Genomic DNA, 23,484 nt, shown 5'->3' on the forward strand with positions numbered 1-23,484 from the left:
CTTGATGCTTTTTCAATCTAGATACGTAGCCCTCCATTATATCAAGAAACCAGAGAAAAATACACTTCGTACTTTCTCAGGTAACTCTTCAAAATTCGCTTAGTAGTCTGGGATTTTCAATCATTTAGATTTGCGCGTCTGTAGTATAAAATTCAAATCTCACTGTCGAAAAATTGAAATCGTAAGCCGCTTGATTGTTATGAACCTAGACTCGTAAGACTATAACGTGTCAAAAAATGAGAGCAAAACATCCGCTGAATCTTCTCAAGTGACACCCTAAATTTAGTCTTATGTTTTTTTTTTTTTTTTTTTGTAGTTCAGCAGATTCGAGCCTTCGTAGTGAAAAAATCATATCTCATAAAAGAATAATCGAAATCACAAACTGCTTGATTGTTGTGAATCTAGACTCATAAGGCTATAACATGTCAAAAAATAAGAGCAAAATACTCTCTGCTTCTTCTCAGGTGACACCTTAAAATTGATATCACGTTTTGGATTATTTTTCAATTCAACAGATTCATACCTTTGTCGTGCAAAATCCATATCTCATTGTAGAAAAATTGAAATCGCAAGCTGTTTGATTTTTTGAGACACTAGAAAAGGGGAATTATAACATAGCAAATATTTGAAGCTAAATTCCTCCTGCATGGCTAAAGCTAATTTTTTTTAGAACTCACTTCAGATTTTGACGTTTTTTGATTCCTCAAGTTATGTCTTCACCAAAGTAACTTTTTCTTTTTATGGTGATTTTTAGAACAACGGTGTGAGATCTTTATTCCTCGCAATGACAATGTATTTCAGTGACCGTGAGATGCCATACCCTTATCTTGAGATCATGGAGAAGAAGCAGAACTCGCGAGCCAAAGTTCTCACCCTGAAAGTTCATCCTCCAGTGACTGGTGCCTTCCCGCTTGTTAGAAAGATGCTGGACACTCCCCTCTATCTCCCAGAATGGTAGACAACTGAAACGAAGGACGTCATGGACAACTTTTTGGCCAAAGTCTTGACTGCTAAGGTTCCCCTTTTGAAGCCTTCCACTCATCAAAATGTTGTTGTTGCTAGTTCTCCTCGCTGTTATGAAAGTTTCAGCACTTGGCATGTTCCTCCTTCCAGCTTTGGTGAGGTCCGATATATGTCAAGCTACTGGGAGTGGGTCGAAGATGTGCTTTCCCACAGCAAAGAGACTCTGGACCACATAAAGATTTATGATGCTTTTTTTGCGTCATTGTTCACATACGACCATAATGAGAACGTGCTTCAGGATTTTTGTGAGAATTGGCGTCCATCCACCAACATAGTTTCTGCTTTAATTGGAGAGTTATCGATATCTTTGTGGGACTTGAGAACCATTGGAGGTCTTCCTGTTCATGGGTCCTTCTACAACGAAGTTATCCGTCTGCTAAGGAGTTCACACATGTGGATAATCAAGGAAAGCCTTTTCTCCCTGGAAGTTGCTCGTACTTGTTTTTGACGTTTTACCGACTTACAAAAGGTGTCATCGACGAAATCCATTATGTGATTGGGAAAAGTTCTTGTTACAGGCTGTGCATCTACCAAACAGTATATGAGGAACCTAGCCATGTACCAGTTCCCTTATACAATGCAGTACGAGAATCAACACAAGATTTTTAGGTGGAAAACTCCTTGCTCAAGGGATTAAAAACCACGACCTACCCCTGTAGGATTTCAACTACACTAACCAAGCAACTCAGGTTACATCTCTATCGTAAGCTAGGAATTAACTCCCAAAATCTCTCACCTTTACAATAACGCTTATGCAACTCTCACGCTTGACTACCCCTAGCCAAGCACACTAATACACCTAGACTTACCACATCCTAGTGTACCACTCAAAGGCGCCCTTTGAGAATTGTCGCGACCCAAATTGTGGATCGTGCGGGCACCCACTATATTACTATCTGATAGGCAAACCCTTACCAACACAACCCCGTCGTAACGCTGTTTTGAAAACAAATACAACTAACAACAGGAAATAAAGTAAACCTTACGAGGGCATGCTTTAATTATTAAAAACAATTTCACTTTCCCAAAGATCTAGTCTAAATCGGTACAAAAGCTTCTAAATTTTAGAGGGATAACATAATTAAAAAAGATATAGCTTCCGCCTTAGGAATGAGATGTACAGAAGCTGAAGGAAGATATCTACCACCGCAATTAGAGAAACCTTCAAGCAACACCTGAAACCCACCTACACCCAAAAAGGATGTAGCAAGAGTAATATCAGTACACCACACGTACTGGTAAGCATCATAGGTCGACTAAGATTAGTTCACGCAACACGATAAAAGATCAACAGAATAAATAGACGATTGCAATCGTAACACCTCTTTATTTCTTACTCATAATTAAACTGTTCTGAATTAACAGGTTCATAACTCATTACTACACCAAGTAATATTTGGAAGTACGGCCGACAGTCATCACATTATCACTTTTATGAAGGATTCCCCAGCCAATTTAACCATATTAATAAATACGGGATAGAACTCAACCTTTTTATCAACTAACACTTGGTGGGACCACTAATTCTTATCTTATTTCCCTTACTTTACCCTACTCGAAATTTAATGATTAGACTCAACCAACCCATATCCCATAATGGACACCAGACCCAAGCCACTTATCAAGTATCAAGTAATAAGAGTAAATCAATGCAGTCAATGATAGCAAGTTCATATAATTCCCAAACACTTAGCCACGCTAACGGGGTCAACTCAACCACCTTACTTTATTTATCACGGGTTCTGAGGTTAATTGTAAACGCCTTATTCTCACAATCAGGGGAGATCATTTGCACTTACCGGAATAACCATAACTATATGCCATCCAATCGGGATCAGCCTTGCCACAACCACAAAATATGAGCACACAAGTATAATGCAATCAATGTTAGTATGATATCCGTACCCACATCCTAAATGGTGATGTTTGACCCATTAGCCATGACCTGCAGGGGACCCATGGCGTCCATGTACCCTCGCTTCACAATCTTACCTCGGATCACGAGCCTTTAACATAGGCCACATCCTCACCCCTTATCAAATGTGCCTTTTCATATTTATATATCATTCTCATCACAATGTAATTCCGTTACACAATCAATTAGGAGTGTAAATAATTAATGAAGCAATATCAGGGAACACAAATCACCATATCACAAGTAATATCAAGGCTCAAGAATCAATTCATCAATAATCATGAGTGAGGGAGTACTCCAAGTCCACAAGAAGGGTATATATAAACTCTTTCGCTATCCTTTCATATAAGTTAATCACATGAATAAATCAGTCATACAATATGAATCATATGAAAATCAAGATACGATCACCCTATCATGAACCACAACAGGACTTAAGAAGTTTCCTTTCTAACAGTTGGCGATATTCTACGTAGACGCATACATTAAGAATACACCACATCATGCAACAACCAAGCCCAGACTCCGACTCAACTCATCAAAAATACGAATAAGGAATCACTCTGAAATCCACCAGGGAGTAAATGCTGACGACTCTCGCATGCTCAATACAGAGAATGATGACAGTGTGAATATTTAGTGGGGACACCTATAATTTAGGAATAGGTCGCCCCCGCCCATGGTGCAACAAGGCCCTATTATGGCCAACTCGATAATTGCACATAACCACCCTCTCACTAGATTTATAACAAACCACAATTACTACATTATTTCCCTTCCCATTATATCGACTACGCATCTAGTTTCACTTATTTACTTAATGGAACGATGCACACAGAAGTTAGCATTCATCTTAACATAACAATTATCCATCTGATCTCCGTGTCCTAAAACCTAATCATGCTTTGTCCCATAAATTCTATAACATATATGCGATTTACTAATCAAAGTCTAAATCAAGTAAACCATAACCTACTTCGTTATAGAGCAGCTATCGCAAATGTTCATGAAGCACCTATCATCCCGTCTTGGAGCCGGAAATCGGGATGGAGAAATCTTTAAGGAAGATGACCCGAAGGATGTTTAGAGAGCCTCATCCCTCTAGTCACAAAGTGTTTTACTCTGAGAATACCCTAATGACGGCTTAGGAGAGGGATTTGTGGATAAAAGTGGAAGAATCCCAAAATAAGTCTTTAAACGCGAATTCTAGTCCACGCATACCGCTGTAGCGGACTGACCTCCGCTACCGCGGACTCACTATGGCGGTTAGTTACCCGTTATATTGGGAACCTACTCCCTAGCCCCACAACTCTTAAACTCTTGCCTAAAATAATTGACGGGTAAATACAACACTACAACCCACCCGGGGACTAAATTTAAGGCGATATACTGGGTTTTCATGCACGGGCTACGGGAGCTTCAATAACGAATAGGCGGGTCCTTACAAGAATTCACCATAGTGACTAACTCTAGCCACACACTAATAAAACTAAGCTAAATCTAGCCTAATGTACCACTCAAGAGCTTGTGAAAGCAACCTTGAGAATTTTGGACACCTACAAACAGTTTATTTTCATGGGAGAGTAGGTTTACAGTTTAAGCACAAAATAATAAAGACTCAACAACCTAAGGACCTAAATCATCTTCAGTTCTGACCTAGTCCTTCGAGTTGTCGTGGAACACCTTGAAAGGTAGAGACTTGCACTTTGGATTAAGCAATTTTCGAAGTGTGCAAGAATGAAACTTCTATTGGAAGATGATGTCTTTATATGCACACAAAGAGAGAGAGAGAGTAGAGATGAACACTCATGAAATCTGGACCGTTAATCAATCGGGCTTGATGAGGTACTATTGTACAGCTGCATTGTACTTTTCAGCCACTTACTTTACAGCTGTGGCTTTGGACTTTCGGCCTCAGTGACCAGAACCTTTATCTGGAGGAACATAGTTCCTCATATGTTCTTCGAACACGTTGTAAGTACTGGATACACTGTTAGTAGCTCTATAGCTACATTGTTGGCTGAGCAGGCTGGAGATCTGATCTCATCTGGTACTTCTGAATCAACATATCTAGTCTCTCATATATGAGCAGATCCTGCAGGCATCTGATCCTTCAAGAAGCATTTTAGACAAGCAACATATGAGATATCATAAGGTTAACTAAGTTCAGACAGATAAACCTAATTGTATATGGGTCTTTAGGGTTTGTCATGTAATCAAAACGTATCATTTCTTATCAAGTTCTCCCTTTTTGATGATGACAAAGAAACATCCTTTATATTTCCTTTAAGGACCAAATCCCTTACCCAGATACCTCATTTGTTCCCCCTGAGTCTCAGACCTCGAGATACATAGTAGTATCCTGGTTCTTTGAGTAATGTTTGTTAAATCATCAAAACAAATCATGACATAACATATCAATTTCTCCCTTTTTAATGATGATAAACTCATAAGTTCCCCCTGAGAACCAGATTCCCATTTGTTCTCCCTGCGGATCAATCCTTCACTTACCCAGGTTGCAGTCCTCTTTCCTTTTGATGATGACAAACTATCTCTCTCACACCATTCCTCCTCCCTTCCCACCCCTTTGTTTTCTTCCCCCTTTTAGCATCATTGAAAAGAGTAATAAAAGAAAGCATAAGCCAAAAAGAAGTTCAGTAGCATTAACTCATGGCCACTCGGGCAACATAAAAAGAGCAAGACTACTAAACAATAAGTATTAAGATCGTTGCACAAATCAGAGTAGTTGCCCAGATTAGATTAAGCATACCAAAAACATGGTAGTATTAGTTAGTACAAAATATGATGCTGAAACTGCCATGAGTGCCATAGTCATTAAGCGATGGAATACAAAGGGTCAGATATTCAGGGGGACTAGGAAGGGCTCAAGAACGAAGAATTAGTGGGTCTAGATAAAGATTTCCAGTCTTTAGCTAAGAGTCAGCTTCCTTTGCAGCACCACTGAGACATGGTCCTTTTGCCTTCTTGAGCATCCTCATTTCTCCATGATTTCCACAGGCATCCTCAATGTAATGTCATGCACAACGGGAGAACAAATATGCATAATAGGCTGGTGGATTCATGGAGACCGAACGTGTGCACCTTGCATATGTAGCATCACCAATTTGTAGTTGCGCCGACTCGGTTCTCACCAACCAGTACATGGTAATAAGCTGGGTGGCTAGTACCTTGAATTTTAGCATGGCTATACCAATAAACATTAGGATTTATAAAGTGTCACATCTTGGTATCTATCACAGTACCTGGCAAGGTCTTTCCATCCTTGTCTGTCATGTTAGGATCGTTGTGATTCGCAGGGAGAAGATGTGCATGATGTCTCTTCTGCACTACCACAAGGATTACTCGTGACATATATCTTTCTTCCAATGGATTGCATGCAGTGTGGATTGCATCCATTTTTTTCCTAATAGGTTCCTTCCCCTTCATCTGTTTCATCATCATATCCTTCTGAGTTCCTTCATCGCTTTCTTTTGCCTTTAATGCCTCTTCAAACCCCTTGACAATTTCAGTTCCACTTTCCATGATATTAAACCTGTTTCACTCCCCCTCATTTAGAGTCATCGAGGAGAAGGTCAACACAAGGCTCATAGAGTCCTTTATCTATTCTAGAATAATTGATGGAAGTGGGACTTACTAGATTCAGACTATCTTTAGGATCTGGTAATGATATGGTGGGGTTAGATTCTAGCGAGTTGGGAAGGACGATTCAGATTTCAAATATAGATTTTTTTTTGGCAAGATCTGAAGAGGAATGATTTTCTTTTGAGGTAAGAAGAGGCTCAGGATGGACAGGCATTTAAAGGGCTCAAATCGAAATAGGAAGCGGAAGAGTCTTAATGACATTGCATTCTAGATAGTTCTTGACATATTAAGCACTGAAGAGACTACTAACCTGAGTAATGGACACCAGGACCCTTGACAATTTTGAAGAAGAGGCAAGAGCTCTGAGATGTGCAATGTGCAATGTTACTTATTCTTGCGCTGTCCTGACCTTGCCAAGTGTGTGTACCTGTAACGGTACAAGAGCGTGTTAGATGCTTCTGAAAAACACCTTTTAACCTTGTACCTTTCCTCTTGACATAGCTAAGCTGAAGAAGTTTGAGGAAGGGCAACAAGTTGAGCTCGATCAAACCCATCTCCTATAGATTGCTCCCTGCTTAGCGTCTTGGTGAAGATGTCTACTACCTGGTCCTCGGTCTTGCAGAATCAACTTTTAGCAAGTAGAGTGATAGAGGGACTAGGTTCTTTTATGCCACATTTTCAGTTCATGGGAGGATGTCTTACCAATTTTTGCTACGGCTAACAATGTGACCTTTCTTGCCATTTCCACAAGACACACTCCCTCCTTGGTAGGCCTTGAGTGAGAGGAAATCATTCATTCTTTTATTTATAAGCCTTGAGTAGTCACTGTCAAAGTAAACATTATTAAAGTAATTTTTGACTGCCTCCTCTCACTTCAGCTTTCTTCCTTTTCCGAAAATTGGGTCGGTCAACTCTTGGCTTCTTCTGAATCTTTTGACTAGTCCCAGATCCATCCCCGTAACTTTTCATAGAAATATAAGGTCCATTACAAATGATGTCCCACAATTTAGATCCTTAGCCATGAAAAGTTATGTCTTCTCCCCTTCCACCATCCATGATATTCTCTGCTGGATCTTGGTGTCCTTGTGATAGATTCTCCTTTCTCTAGGCTTAGTGAACTAGCCGTGATGGATATCCTTTATAGGTGTTAGAATGAACCTACTCTGATACCAATTGTTACAGGTCGTGAGTCCACCAAACAGTATATGAGGAACCTGGTCGTGTACCAGTTCCCTTATGCAATGCAGTACGAGAATCAACACAAGATTTTTACATGGAAAACTCCTGTCTCAAGGATTAAAAATCACGACCTACCCCTGTAGGATTTCAACTCCACTAACCGAGCAACTCAGGTTACAACTCTATCGTAAGCTAGGAATTAACTCCCATAATCCTTCACTCTTACAATAACACTTATGCAACCCTCACTCTTGACTACCCCTAGCCAAGCATACTAATACACCTAGACTTACCACAGCCTAGTGTACCACTCAAAGGCGCCCTTTGAAAATTCACCACAGTGACTAACTCTAGCCACACACTAATACAACTAAGCTAACTCTAGCCTAGTGTACCACTCAAGAGCTTGTGGAAGCAACTTTGAGAATTTTGGACACCTTCAAACAACATCTTTTCACGGAAGAGTAGGCTTATAGTTTAAGCACAAAAGAACAAAGACTCAACAACCTAAGGACCTAAAACATCTTCAGTTCTGGACCTGGTCCTTCGAGTTGCTGTGGCTCTGTTCTTGAGGAATACCTTGAAAGGTGGATACTTGCACTTTGCATGGAGCAATTTTTAGATTGTGCAAGAATAAGTCTTCTCTTAGAAGATGATGTCTTTATATGCACGGGGAGAGAGAGAGAGAGAGAGAGAGAGAGAGAGAGAGAGAGAGAGAGAAAGAGAGAGAGAGAAAGAGAGAGAGAGAGAGAGAGAGAGAGACAGACAGACAGACAGACAGAGAGTAGAGATGACCACTCGTGAAATCTGGACCGTTAATCAATCGACCTTGATAAGGTACTGTTGTACAACTGCACTGTACTTTCAGCCGCTCACTTTGCAGTTGTGGATTTGGACTTTCAACTTCAGTGACCAGAACCTTTATCTAGAGGAACCTAGTTCCTTATCTGTTCTTCGAACACGTTGTAAGTTCTTGATACACTGTGAGTAGCTTTACAACTACATTGTTGGCTGAGCAGGCTGGAGATCTCATCCCATCTGGTACTTCTGAATCAACATATCTGGTCTCTCATATATGAGCAGTTCCTGCAGGCATATGATCCTTCAAGAAGCATGCTAGATAAGCAGCATATAAGATATCATAAGGTTAACCAAGTTCAAACAGATGAACCTAATTGTATTTGGTTCCTTAGGATTTTTCATGTCATCAAAACATATCATTTCTTATCAGTTCAAGTTTTGAGGACCGAGAAAATATGTCGAGCCTTCACCAAAGGTGTCTAAGAACCGGACTAAGCCAAGGATGATTTGTGATCCTTCAAGAAACATTGACATGATTTTTCTACCACGCACCGAAGAGGAGAATGCCCCCTTTGTCGAGCTAGGCGTAGAAGAATCACTAAGAGATGAGACTTATTTGGTGAATTTCCTTTCATGTTGGCTCTGCAAATTCATGCTTCCAAACAAGAAGGTTGATTGCGTCCATGATAGTGTTTTTAAAGTTGCAAGCTTGATGGCTCGTGGAGAGAAATTTTCTTTGGCGGTCCCGGTCCTTGCAAGTATCTATCGTGGAGAGATCTCCACTTCTTTAGACTTTGGGTACCTGCAAGATACTTCTTCCCATTCATATGTGTATGTATGGATAGGTGAGTGTTTTGAAACTTATTACCACGTTACTCGTCCGCAACAGGGTGTGCAAATGTGGCAGATTTCTGGAGAAAAGATGGCGAAGCATTTTGAACTTGTTGATGCTCGCAAGTTATTTCAACAAGTAAATGTACAAAACCTCCACCATCTCGCCTTGTTACAAGGAAAAGAGCTGCGTATTGATGATAATGGAATACTTTCCAACTCCTGGAGTGATTTTCTCATAAGTCTTCATTCAAGTTTCGTCACCTTGAGGCATGATGAAAATTTGATTGTGGAACCTTATAGCCCACGCAGGTTTAGTCGACAATTCAGGTTTTGTCGAGATATTCATGGTGTTCTCATAGAGCAACATTATGATGGTTCCCTACTAGCTTTGATGCAGCTCTCGGATTCTTGCATTCATCTTGGAAGCTCTTCGAAAATCATTATACCAATATGTCCATCGAACGAGGGGCCTCTTATGAATCGTGAGTATTCGGATTGATGGCCAACCCATCGAGAGCATGTGTTGAGATGAAGTACCCACATTATTTTAAGAGGTTCGAAGAAAAATTATATTTCTTCATCAACCAAAGGACCAACGTCAGCTGAATATTCAGGTAAAGTCTTCTCATTCTTCCAAGTCCAAAGCGACATTGAACAATCCTCCTCAAACTGCCAAGGCTGCTTCTAAGTGTAAAACTTTGACGGGCAGGGATACACAAGTGGATAAAGGAGTTAAGCATCCTTCATTGACACTCAAGGCACTTGCCACCACATTTGAGGCAACCAACGTCTCTCATAAGAGAAAGCAGCCTACCAGTCGTCGGACAAAGGTGTTGAAGAATCACCAAGCATTGTGTCGCCTTGAAAGGACAAAACTAAACCATCTGTTTCACCCAATGAAGTTGGGATCACTAGTGCAGCCTCTAGTTCAAATGAGAGCAATGTTAGTGAAGAACAACATTGAAAGCGTCTGAAGAAAAAGCCTAAGGATTTAGGTGATCAAAATAACGAGTTCGTTGATTTGGACTCAATTAGCATTGATACCGCAATATTTGGAGATGGTGCCTCTGTTTCAACAATGCCATTGACAGAATATGGATAGAAAGTAAACTTTATTTCTTTTATATTTCCCTTTCTTGCTTCTTTACTTGGATACTAATCTATTTCTTTCATTTTCTTTTCAGTTGGTCTAGGCGACATGTCTGGTAATATATTTGGTGATGATATGTTTGAGGATTGTATCACAAGCCCAAATCCTTCCGACACGGTGAAGAGTTCTCACCCTTCGCTTGATAACGTCAAGGCTCAAGTTACAAACGAAGATCCATCAACAAAGTTAAACCTCCCTCTTTCAGAAAATGTTTCTCTTTCCTAACCTGCTTTAATTAATGCAGTGAAGCCTGGAGTGAATCAAGTTAAGTGTTCTAATGTCTCCAAGAATATTGTCCGCCTTTTACAGCATGTTGCTTCAAATTTCGAACCGCAAAGGTTTATTCCCAACTTCAAACTTACTTATGTATCTGGAATGTGGCGTACCTTATGTGAATGGGTTACACAATTTTCTGCGAAATCCTTGAACAGGTTCAAAGAGTTGGAAAAAGGTGTTGCCATGACTCTTAAAGGGATTCAGGAGTTCGACATCATCGACATTACTCCATTGGAGGTTTTTTTTTTGAAATTTGTTTCAAGAAACATGGAGATTATGATGTCGTGAGGTTGTCTACATCTCAAAAGATGACTAGAGATTCTCACCAAGAGCTACTTTCTGCTGCGCAACAACGACTTCATACTGCCACCAAGGAAAATATCAAGATGACAAGCATCTAGGAGAGCTACAAATTTTCCTTGCAAAAATCGAGAAAGGGATAGAGGTCTTGACTGCTCAGAAGAAGAAGACCACATTGTTTATTGATGAGCAGCAAAATAAATTGTCCAAGAATCAAAAGAGTATCACCGCCACTAAAGACGAGATTCATGCCATTGAAGAAACTAGTCCATTGTCCAAAGAAAAGGTAGAAGAACAAGCTAAGCTAAAGGAGGAAGTTGAGAGAGTCGCAAACAAATCCTTAGCTATAAGCCTTTTCCATGATTTTGATTTCTGCATATGAACGTTCTCTTTTTTGTTTTTTTTTTTCTTTTGTTTTGGGTTTTCTTTCTTTTTCGGATCATGATCATGATGTAATGATACTTTTCCCTGAAGTAATAAAAGTGATACTTTTGCATCGACATTCTGCTTGGATACACCAAAATTGTGTGCATTTCTTTTAGTTGCTGCATGTTGACTTTACGGCTTAGCATAGTGTCGTCAAAAAAATTATATCTTGTTGCACCAGCATTCAATTTGGAACCACTTATATTTTATAGAAACCAAGTGCCAAGACCTGCAACATATAAAAAATTTAGCACTGAATACCTTCTGTGCAACTCATAAGCAGTGGCGGAGCCAGGATTTTCATCTAGGGGTTCAAAAATTCTAAAAGGTAAATACACGAAAAAGTCAGGGGGTTCAACATCTACTATATATACATAACAAAATAATTTTAACTTTGAAAATACACTGTAATTTTTCGCTGAGGGAGTTCGGATGAACCCCCCGGAGCCAATGTGGCTCCGCCCCTGCTCATAAGTAATTTTTGAATCTGACATGTCAGCCTGCCGTTTTAGCACAACAGTTTTGCGCACTTTTGCAAAAAAAATCATAACTCGGAGTAGGAGCACTGAAATGACAAGATTCCAATTCCATTAGAAAGAAAACTCCCCAAACTATGATTTGAATAAAAATCACACCCAAAATCTTTATGAATTTGTAAGATAATTTTTTATAGTTAGCTCAAATTCTGCCTCGCCCAACTCTCCAGCTTTGCGCTTGGGTGGTAGAAAATTCATAACTCGAAATAGGAGCGCCGAAATGACGAGATTCCAGTTCCGTTAGAAAGAGAAATGCCAAAACTATAATCTAATCACGGCAAAAGCTTTATGGATTTGTACAAATAATTTTTGAAAGTTAGCTTCAACTTTTGCCTCGCTCAACTCATCAGATTTACGCTTGGGTGGTAGAAAATTCATAACTCGAAGTAGGAGCGCTGAAATGATGAGATTCCAGTTTGTTTAGAAAGATAACTCCCCAAACAATAATCTATATAACAATCACAGCCAAAAGCTTTAGGCCAAACCCATCGACAGACACCTGTAGTCGTCTACGTCTTTCACTTGAGCACATAAAGTGACCCTTGTTCCATTTAAACACTTCAAGTGGGTCATTCCTATTCCACTTAGACACCTTTTGCACCGTTATCTGAGCAAAACCAACACCAAAGGGGGCGCCACCTCATTGCACATCCAGCCAGCCCAAAAGCTGTCACGACCCAGCTAGGGGCCGTGACGGGTACCCGGGGCTAGCCACCGAGCACCACTCATTCTAATACTCATCTTACTCATTTAATGCCCTTTTTCCAATTTTATACACGAATTGTAGGAAAATCATATTTTATATAGAAACATAAATACTTATATACATTTGCCTCCCGGTCATCAAAATAATATATACATAATAATAACATCTTGTGAGACCATCTGACCCACACTGCGTATCTACGAGCCTCTACTGACATACTAAACATATAGACGGCACAAGACTCCGTCGTGCCCAAAATATGCATATATACCAAAAGAAGAATCATAAGCACCTCCGGACAATGGAGTGCTCTCAATCAGCTGACAGCTACTAAGGGTCTGGACCAAGCTCACCTCTCTGTCTACCTGTGGGCATGAACACAGCGTCCAAAGAAAACGGATGTCAGTACGAACATTGTACTGAGTATGAGAGGCATAAATAATAAAGAAAGACAGTGTTAATATAATGTGAACATCAATATGAAACATCTAAATCTGAATGACAATCATAAAAGAAGTAATGCATGATGTCTTACTCATACTCATCATAATTTCATATATGCATAATATGCAAGCTGCCCGTCCATATCGGAACGGTGTAATAATCAATAACATTAGCCCGCGTCCAGGCCTCCCGCGTCCGGGGTACCATCTCATGCCGCCCACTAGTGGTGTCTGCCCATGCCAAAAGGTCATGGTGTATCCGTATAGCTGCCCGCCTTGGCGGTGACTGCCCGGCCAACTAGGCGCGGTGTAATATGATCATGACATGCTCATAAAAAATACTTGTAATAATATGCTTGTCATAATATGCTTATCATAGTACATGCATAAGACTCAAGATCAACTATACTCTATCGGGGTGGCGTAAGGTCGTGATCCCCCGATTTCATTATGGAGCAATTATTGACATTCTGCCTCACCTTGAAGGAATTAATACATAAGGTGAGTGTAAGAAATAAATAGCATCATTATCAATATGGCATCATCATATCATATCTCTTATCTTATATAGACATTTATGGACTTAGGCTTCTAGCTTTCCGGAAAATAGGAACTCATGAAGAGGAAAAGAACTTATGCTATAGGATTCATGCCATTAGAAAGAAAGGACTAGCCTCACATACCTTTGTCGTTTAGCTATGTTATCGTTCACTTGCTCTCTCCCAATGTCACGTCGTTACCTTCACGGGAGAATTTGTATTAACATTAGTTAATCGACTATAAGAACGCGTCGTAAATTCTAGAGAAAATTGGGCAGCATTTCCCCTGTAAACTTAACAATCCTCGAAATTCCAACTTAGCCAAACATCAATCACAATACCAACAACAATTTCATATCAAACTAGGATTAAATCCATTCTTAGATTACTCCCAAAACAGCCCAACATGCATTCGGATGCCAATGCTTGTATACACTTCCTTATTTCTGTATATCCATAATATAACAACAACTACAGCCAATCCCCCGATATTCCAGCCCACAAAACAGTCCATAACGACTATAAAACAGTCCCCAAAATATCATCGCAAAACAGCCACAAATATTATACCAAACAGCTCCAAAATATAGTCACAAAATAACCACGAAAATTACATAAAACCGCTCCAAAATATTGTCACAAAACAGTCACGAAAATTACATAAAATAGCCCCAAATATCGGCACAAAACAGCCGGGTATACGCTTTGTATACAATATCTTTATACACTTTATTCTCCCAAATTCAAGAACAACAACTTATCAACAACATCAACAACAATATCAACAACCTCATATAGCAATATAAGCACCTAGAAATCTCTCAAAGTTCCAATAAAAAAACAACCCTCAAGGCAACCATATGAACCAACTAATCTATGACTTCATAACATAATTCCCTTCACTTTAAACTAGGGAATTCTCCCATGAATAACTTAATTAACAAGAATAGAGTATATTACATACCTTATTGCCCAGAAAACTCAACTAAAATCCTAGCTCCAAGCTTCAATAATCAGCCACACATCAAGCACCAAATACTATAATCCTTTCCTAACTAGTTTCCAATTTCCTAAGATGAAATCTTGCTTTGATTTGGAGGAGTTCAACTTGAAAGATTTAGAGAGCTTTTAGGAGGGTTTTGGGAGGGTTTAGAGAGAGTTTAGAGTGAGAGAGGGGTAGAAAATGAAAACAAATCAGTTTTTTTTCATTTTTTTTTTTAGTCTCTGATTTTTACTGTTCATAGGTACTGTTCATCCGCGTCTACTGTTCACCCGCAGAATTATTTCATGGACTCAATTTTTTTTCTGAGGTGTAACAAAAGCCCCAATTTTTAATGGTCAAAACTCCACGAATTTACAAATTAGTGAATTTACAATTAAAATGAGTTGGCACAATTTAATTGAGTTGGCACAATTTAAATGAGCTGGCACAATTTAATTGGCCACTTAATCCACGTAGGAGACGACTGGTGTTGGTTTTGCTCCGATAACGGTGCAAAAAGTGTCTAAGTGGAATAGTAATGGCCCACCTGAAGTGTCTAAATGGAACAAGGGTCACTTTAGGTGCTCAAGTGAAAGAAGTGGACGGCCACAGGTGTTTGTCGATGGGTTTGGCCAAAAGCTTTATGTATTTGTACAGATAATTTTTGAAATTTAGCTCATATTCTGCCTTGCTCGACCAGACTCTGCGCACTTTTGCGGAACAATTCATAGTTTGAGCTTGATGCTTTCAACTTACCCACTACTTGATCTTATGATACAAATATGCCGAATATAGAGGCATAATTCACATTGGGTTCATTACACAACTTGTTTTATGGCATTATCATTTGGAATAACGCAAACTTGACAGAGGCGTTTAAGACAAGCTGCAACAATTTTTGGTTTCATCTTCCTTTGTGACTTAGATTCTTTATATTGGATGATGTGTAAATATTTTCATCCATTTTTTTCTTCGAACCATTGATGTTTCAAATTCTTTCAAGATTGAAGCAATAAAATAGTTCTTTACACTTTGTTGCAAATTGTCTTCTTTTTTCCGCCATATATGGTTCTTCATTTGAAAGGATTAATATGACAACCAAGTAACGTCATACTCTTTTTTTTAACTCATGTGACTGATCTTAAAATAATACTCTAAGCTGCCTACGTACCTCGGTGAAGAGGATCAAGTCATACCGTAGTTTAGAAAAATGAGTTTTTTTATATGTCCTAACTTTTGTCGCCTCTTTCGAGGTTTTCAACCTAGCAGACTATTTTTTTTAATTGTCCTAAATTTTGCCTAGGTCGCCTCTTTCTAGGTTTTCAACCTAGCAGACTTTTTTTTAATTGTCCTAACTTTTGCATAGGCCGCCTCCATTGATGTTTTTAACCTAACAGAGTCTTTTTTTTTAAGTCGTACACAGTTTATACTAATGCACACCAGGAGTGTTGAAACGTGTAGTTTAAGCTCTTGCGAAAAGGATAATAACAACTTACAATTTAGGCTCGTGTGCTGAGGAGCGTAACATTTTTCAAGGGAAGTATTACTTTAGTCCCATTGATTAGGCCGATCCTCACTCCATCATTGTCCATGATCTGGTACGCCCCAATTGAGTATGCTTCTTGGACGATGTATGGACCACCCATTTTGAAGTAAACTTGTCACCCATGAGTCAATTGAGGATTATGGGTCTTCGAACAGCTAGGACGAGGTCTCCCACTTGGAATGACCTTCGTTGCACTCTTTTATTGAAGGTTCTAGCTAGGCGAGCTTGATAGCATTCCAACTTTTGTTGTGCATCTAATCTCTTCTCATCCAACGCTTCTACATCTGTCAGATGAAGTAGAGCATTTTCCTCTGTTTTGAGTCTTTCTTAAATGGAAATGCAAAATGATGGAATTTGTTGCTCGAGTGGAAGAACTGCTTCTATGCCATACACCAATGAGTGCAGGGTTGCTTGTGTAGCTATCCAAAATGGTGTACTATAAGCCCACAAGGCTTCCCCAATCTTTTCATACCAGTCTCGCTTTCTTTTTGCCACGCCCTTTTTTAGCAAGTTACCAAGTGTCTTGTTTCAAGCTCCAGCTAGGCCATTGGCAGGAGCGTTGTACATTGAAGATTTGTGGTGCTTGAAACCAAACTTCTCACAAAGACTTTTCACAAGCTTGTTGTCGAAAGGTGTGCCATTATATGTGATTATGTATCTTGGAATTCCATACCTGAATATTATATTTGACTTGATGCATTCCACAACAGTTTCTTTGTTCACTTCTTTCAATGGAGCAGCTTCATCCCACCGTGAGAAGTAATTTGTGGCAGCCAAGATGTACATCTATCCTTTAGAAAACTTTGGAAGGGGTCCAACGACGTCAAGTCCCCAAGCGTCAAAAAGCCATGATGCTACAGTAGGATGAAGAGGTTCTGGAGGTTGATGTACGTAATAAGCGTGAAACTGGAAAGCTTGGCAGCTTCTAGCATGCTCAATACAATTAATCTTTCACCATAGTTGGCCAGTAATATCCCATCCACTTAATGCGGAAGTGATGTTTGGGTCCAGATTGTTGTGCGCCACATGAACCTGAATTTACTTCATTCATTGCTTGTTGAGCCTATTCTTTGTCTAGACACCGGAGAAGGATTCCTTCAAAAGAGCGACAAAATAGTTTCCCTTGGTAAAAGATAAATCGTGGTGCCCTTCGTTTTATATCAGTTCTACGTCATGGGTATTCCGGAGGTTTCCCATGCTCTAAATACTCGATCAATGGTCGTCTCCAATCTTCAACTTCAATCACTCGAATAGACACGTGATGGCTTTCATGGATTTGTAAATCGAGGATCTTATGAATAACCTAGAGATGAGATATATGAACTTTTGTGGACTCATCTTCTCCTAGTGCCATTGTCATAGCCAAGTTAGCCAAAGCGTCTGTTGTGCGATTCTCTTCCCTAGGGACGTGATCTAAGGACGCTTGATCAAATTTTCCAAGCAAATAAGTGGCATACTGATGATAGGGCACATGATCATCTTTCTTCACCTTATAAATCCCTAAGAGTTGGTTGATGATTAATTTAGAGTCTCTGTATACCTATAGTTGCAGAATCTTCATGTCGGATGCCATTTCAAGGTCAATGGTCAAGGCTTGGTACTCAGCAACATTGTTTGAGAATGGTTCTCCTAATGCAAAGAAGAATGGTAAGATGTGTTTTTCTGGAGAGGTAAGTACTACGCCTTCTCCTGCTTCTTCATAACATGAGGCTCCATTAAAGAACATCGTCCATGCTGAGGATACCTCAATAAACAATGCATCTTCATCCCGTAGTTCGTCTGAAAGCTCCCAATCTGCAGGTACAGGGTGATCGGCTAAGAAGTCAATGAGTGTTTGTCCTTTCACAGCCTTTTGAGGCGTGTATATGATTTTATATTGGCTGAATAGCACAGACCATCTTACCAAACGTCCAGAGAGGACAGCTTTGGTCATGAAAAACTTCACAGGGTCAGCACGAGAGACAAGCCTCACGGTGTACGCCTCAAAATAATGCCTCAATTTTTTTTTATTGCGTAAAGCAAAGCCAAGAGTATATTTTTGATAGGGAAATAAGTTAACTCAGCGCCTATCAATGTCCTACTGAGGTAGTATAAGGCTATTTCCTTCTTTCCATCATTTTCTTGGAAGAACAATGCCCCCAGCGAATGTACTTGTGCCGCTATGTAAAGTACCAACAGATTCCCAAGTGTTGGAGGGCCTAACACTGGTGGATTCATTAAGTGCCTTTTACTGCACTCAAAATCATTTTGGCATGACTGATCCCAATGAAAAGGGACATCTTTCTTCATAAGTTGACTAAAGGGTTGACACCGACCGACTAAGTTGGAGATGAACCTTCATATGGATGCTAGGTTCCCTTGGAGGCTGCGAAGTCCTCGTAAGCTCTTCGGCTCTGGCATCTTTTGGATGGCGTCAATATTTTTAGGGTTAACTTTCAATTCCTTGACGGCGGCCAATGAATTCGAGAAACTTTCCCGAAATGACTCCAAATGCGCATTTGAGTGGGTTCATCTTCAAGTCAAACTTCCTTAACCTTTCAAAAACAATTCGAAGGTCTTCAATGTGATTGGTCCTTCTCTTTGTCTTCACCACTATGTCGTCAACATAACATTCCACTCTCTTGTGAATTATGTCATCAAATATGTTTTGCATAGCACGTTGATAAGTTGCTCCAGCATTTTTGAGACCGAATGGGATCACTTTGTAGCAATATGTCCCTTTTGGAGTATAAAAGGCAGTGTACTCTTCGTCCACAGTAGACTTCACACCATCCTTCAACTACGGAGGTGCCTCTTGGACTTTTTCCTCCATTTCATTCGAGCATGAGTTGTCCTCTACAGTAATGTGATAGCATGTATATGTTAAGTCTGACTCTTCTTGACTTTTCTTGATGGTGGTATCATATTCCTCGTGGTCCAGCTTCATTTTTTTATGCAGACCAGTGTAAACAATAGTAGTCAGCTTCACCTTTAGTGGATCATTTGCAGTGATTGACAAAATGGACTTTCTTTTCATACGCGAAGGAAAAGTACTACGAATCTTCCCATTATCTTTATATGTTTGAGAGTTTGACTTTTCATACAAGCCCAACATATCTCTGGCATGTCATCTAATTTTGTCCCCTAAACGGTGGAAGACGGACCCTTGTACGGCATTAGCTGCTTTTAATCTTTGGGACATAACTCCTACGTCGATCTGAGTTAGCCTTTTGAACACAGATATGCTTGGAGTAGAACTTCCTATGCGATCAAACACGGATGCCCGTTCTTCCTCTTTTTCTCCGACTTCTTTTCCTTCTTCCATTGATACATGTTGGGAAGAAACCACCTCTTTTACTATCCTTGATGAAATTCGAAGAGGCTCGGCAGAACAAAATCCCAAACCAAACTTGGGGATGGAAAAATAGTGCCCTTGCTTCTTCAAATTCATTTGTGATTTTTTAAGTCCATGTATCTTCTCACCAATCACTTCATCTTTAAGCTTGACCAATCCCATTGGGTTTGAGAAATCATAGCCTGATCTCTAGTGGAGTTTAAAGGACTTTGGATCAAAGTACTCCTTTATTTCCTTGCCTCTGATAACCTTTTTGGAGTAATTACTTACAATTGAAGGAATTTTTGCAATCGGGATAGCCAAATTTCCCTCCAAATTTTGGAAGGCTCCACGATCTACAGATTTCTTAGACATAGTGCATTCTTCTAACATTGTTTGTCCTTCCTTGTAGCGCCATTGTGGAACATAGTGCAAAACTCGAGATTCTGTTTTCCCTCTCAGCAACGTATCACCCTTTGATGATGAAGCTCTTGCAGAAGCCTCATATGTGATCTTCGTGGACATCTTGACGGCCGTTGAATCGACATGGGTCTCTTTATTTTTGCCAACTTCAACTTGAGGTGTAGCTGATGTAGTATCTTGATTCAGCACAATAGGTTCAAGTTAGAACTTATCATCTGCAAAGTATGACTCAGTTTCGGTGAAAGGATTGAGATCTGCATCAATCTTTACTTCTTCACCATCCTTCTTAAACTTCAAACATTGATGCAAGGTAGATGGTACTATTCTATTTCATGGATCCATGGACGCCTAAGTAGCAAGTTGTAGGATATTTTAGCATCAATTATGTGGATTAACATTCTTGACCTTATATCACCAATGGTCAACACCAAACGAATCATACCTATGGCTCGTTGCGATCCTTGGTTGAAACCTTGGATTGTTAAATTGATCTTTGACAATTCGTCGATAGAAACTCCAAGCTTTTTGTATCTTACTTTTGGCATAATGTTGACAGCTGAACCCCGTCAATGAGTATGCAATTCAGGTACTGCTCTTGAATTGAACCTATAACGAACAAGGGCCTATTATGCAGCGTGGATCCCAAAAGTAGATCATCATCCGAGAAAGTTATCGTGGCACAACATGTGATATCTTTGATGTTAGCCTTGGACTGTTGAGGCACTGCTTGATTTTTCCTGGGTTCATCGTTTACCGAGCTTGAAACTACATGAGTTGTGCTGACATGACTCTCCTCAAGAAATTTTTTAGGAAAGAATTCTCACAGTGTGACAGGTTTTATACACATTTGTGGAGACGCATCGTTGATTTTTTTTGCAGGACTTTTTGACTATCTTGGCCTTGATGGTTTCAGCTTTAGTTATTATAGGTTTAGAGGCCTTTGGTTCCTTCGTTTCTTACGAGTAACCAGAGTCCGACTTCCACCTTCATCATCATCACAAAGGTTACTTATTTCTTGACCATCTTCAGGTCTTTCCTTGCAGTAGTCAATTTCTAATGGCTCAAGGCTACCAAACTGCAGGAGGAAAGTGGCAGCAACATGATTTGTTTCTGCCATTTCATCAGTGTCTATGACGATCTTCCCTTCTTTCACCAACATCATGATCTTCGCTTTCAAGATGAAACATTTTTCTATAAGATGTCCAATAATGCAGCAAAATTTATGGTACTTGGAGTCACCAACTTCTTCATGACGCTTTGACTCGGGGAGTTCAATGACGTTTTGCGCTAGCAAACTCTCTAAAATTTCGGGAACATCTTCGTCGGGAAAAGGATACACCTTTGCTTCTAGCTCCTTTAAAGTTGGACGACGATGCTCTTCACGCAGTTGTTGACTTGGTTCTTTCTTATCCTTCACCTTTTTCTTGGTGGTGACTTTGATAGAAGTCGCCTTCACGGCCATGGATTCTTTGATTTGTCCTCTTTGCACTTTCTCTATTTTCTTAAAATCTTTCTTTTCCTTCCTTACCATTGGGGAAGGTTCCCCATGACTTGCGAGGCTCAACTCCATGTCAGGTGCTCTTGTGGAAAGCTCTTCAAAGGTACGTGGCTTGATCCTTTTTAAGATATATAAGAGGCCCCAATGCATTCCTTGGATGCACATCTCTACAGCAGATGTCTCTAACAAGTGATCCTTGCAGTCCAAACTCAATATTCGCCAACGATTGATGCAATCAACCATGGGATCATCTTTCCATTGTTTTGTTCAAGTCAACTCTATCATACTTACAATACGACTAGTACTATAGAAGTGATTGAGAAACTCTTTTTTAGGTTGATCCCAACTATCAATCGATTCCGACTCAAGGTTGATGTACCAATCCAAGGCATTATCCTTCAATGAATGAACAAATTGCTTAACTAGAAGGTCCTCATGTGTACCAACATTGCTACATGTCTCCATAAAATCTGCAACGTGTTGTCTAAGGTTCCCTTTGCCATCAAATTACAGCAACTTTGGCCGGTATTATCTGGCAAGCATGTGCATTATGTCGATCCGTTTAGTATATTTATTTGAGTAATACAAAGAGCTCTAGGATGGTCCTCCATATTGAGCTCTGATGGTATTTGATATCATGTCTTGTAGTTGATGGACCGAGAATGTTGCAAGTGAAGCAGCATGTTTGCACTTTGCATGTTGAGGGACTTAGCGGGCGACTCATCAACGATCTTTTCTTGCGGTACATAATGAGGTGGATCAGTAGGTGCATGACTTGACTCCCTCCGCCGTACACTTCCAATTATTTAATTAGTTGGGCAATTTGGAGATCCTTGTCTTCCACAAATTTATTGAGCGCCTCAATAGTTTGAATCATCGCAGTGTGTTTTTCATCACAGTAGTAGCGTTTGTCATTAAGGCATTCACCGTGTTTGAAGATGAAGAATGCGCAGAATCCTCAAATTTGTTGAAGTTGGAACCAAGTGTTTGTAGTGAGATGAAATACTTTGGTCCCTCAAAACCACTAGCCTTGCGCATCCTACGAGTCACAAGGCTAGTAGCAACATCAACATTCATGGATGGACTGCCGTGGTTGTTTTTCGAGGCCATCACAGTAGTAGACTTTGCAGATCTGATTCGTGAGATAAAGAGATAAGGGGTAGAGTCGGTCCCACTGGGCGAGCCAAATTTGTTTGCGATAAACTTGGATTTAAATGGAAAATTCTACAATCACAAAACAAATAAATAAAAGAAGTGATTTTATTAGTCAATTTGTGAGTACAACTCCGTTGTTATCCCCTGATTCTAATCTCTAAGTAGTTCTCCATGATTCGAGGGCCTTAGTAGTGTTTCTCTCGAACTAAGAAGATGTTGACCTTCTTGAGATGTGTTGATCTCCAAGAATGTCGAGAAGCCATTGGATTGATCTACAGGAAGGAACTCCGTCAACCACTCCGAGTAATAGAAGCCTTTGGAGAAGATGTTGTAGATGCTTTTTGCTCTCTCCTTCCAATAGCCAAAAGATGTCTTGAAATGGGATGGGTGACCCCTTTATATAGGCGCTTGCTAGAGCTCGGCGATATTTTGGTCTCTAAGTAAACCCTAGCAGACCTTGGGCTTGAAGAATCGTGAGTTGGGCTCATTTTGTCAATTTAACGGACTGACCTAAAATGCAGTTGGACTTCATCCAAGTCATATAATTTTAATTGAAATATTAATCCAAATTTATTAAACAAAATTTGACTTGGTAGACACATCAATCACTTAGAATTTAATCCAAATTTCGTTTGGATTAATTCAATTAAAATTTTGATGTCGACAATGAGTATGGGAAATAATGTGTACTCAGCAGCATCGTCGATCGATCCTAACGAAAACGGAGATGAGGATTGGCATACGATTGCTACTTCCACACTTAAATGCTATTAGTTCACAATAATTCTAATCACAATAATCTCAACAATATCAGGTTATAAGCTTAGGTGAATGCT

The 23,484-nt window shown here is 39.8% G+C and overlaps 1 pseudogene; it reads left to right on the forward strand.

Moving 5' to 3' along the window:
- LOC132607979 (uncharacterized) overlaps window positions 1–23,484 on the forward strand; it is a 52,610-nt pseudogene that overhangs the window by 13,780 nt on the left and 15,346 nt on the right.

Source organism: Lycium barbarum, chromosome 8, assembly GCF_019175385.1.
Source record: "Lycium barbarum isolate Lr01 chromosome 8, ASM1917538v2, whole genome shotgun sequence".
NCBI lineage: Eukaryota > Viridiplantae > Streptophyta > Magnoliopsida > Solanales > Solanaceae > Lycium > Lycium barbarum.